This window comes from Sus scrofa, chromosome 18, assembly GCF_054392235.1.
Source record: "Sus scrofa isolate SSC_HxYL_T2T_F1_AM1 chromosome 18, Sscrofa_HxYL_maternal_Yorkshire_Landrace_v2.0, whole genome shotgun sequence".
Lineage (NCBI taxonomy): Eukaryota > Metazoa > Chordata > Mammalia > Artiodactyla > Suidae > Sus > Sus scrofa.
The window spans coordinates 46,870,262-46,871,255 of NC_139400.1; positions in this window are offsets into that span (position 1 = coordinate 46,870,262).

Consider the following 994-nt stretch of genomic DNA (forward strand, 5'->3'; position numbering starts at 1 on the left):
GGAATTCCTGAGTTGTATGGTAGTTTTATTTTTAGTTTTTTGAGAAACCATCATTTACTTTTACCTTACTTGTGCCTTTTTTTTTTAAATGATTTTTTTTCCATTATAGCTAGTTACAGTGTTCAGTCAATTTTCTACTGTACAGCAAGGTGACCCATTCACACATACATATATACATTCTTTTTCTCACATTATCATGCTCCATCATAAGTGACTAGGTGTTGTTCTCAGTGCTATACAGCAGGATCTCATTGCTTATCCATTCCAAAGGCAATAGTTTGCATCTATTAACCCCAAATTCCCAGTCCATCCCGCTCCCTGTCCCTCCCCCTTGGCAACCACAAGTCTGTTCTCCAAGTCCATGATTTTCTTTTCTGTGGAAAGGTTCCTTTGTGCCATATATCAGATTCCAGATATAAGTGATATCATATGGTATTTGTCTCTCTCTTTCTGACTTATTTCACTTAGTATGAGAGTCTCTAGTTCCATCCTACTTAGGACTTTTTATTTAAAGTAGGTTTCCTATAGGCAGCAAAGAGTTGGTTTTTGCTTTTTTATCCAGTCTCTCAATCTCTGCCTTCAGATTAGAGCATTGAGACCATTTAAATTTAATATGATTGTTGACATGGTTACGTTTAAATTGACCGTCTTCCTTTTTGTTTTCTCCTTGTTCCTTTATTCTTTGCTTTCCTTTTTCCATTTTTTCTGTCTACTTTTGGATTCATTACTTTTTTTGTAAGTGTTTTGGAGATACAATTCACATCTCATATATTTCTCCCATTTAAAATGTACAATTCAGGGAGTTCCTGTTGTGGCGCAACATGAACGAATCCGACTAGTATCTGTGAGGATGCGGTTTTGATCCCTGGCCTTGCTCAGTGGGTTGGGGATCTGGCATTGTCGTGAGCTGTGGTGTAGGTCTCAGACATGGCTTGGATCCCACATTGCTCTGTCTGTGGTGTAGGCCAGCTACTGTAGCTCTAATTCAACCCCT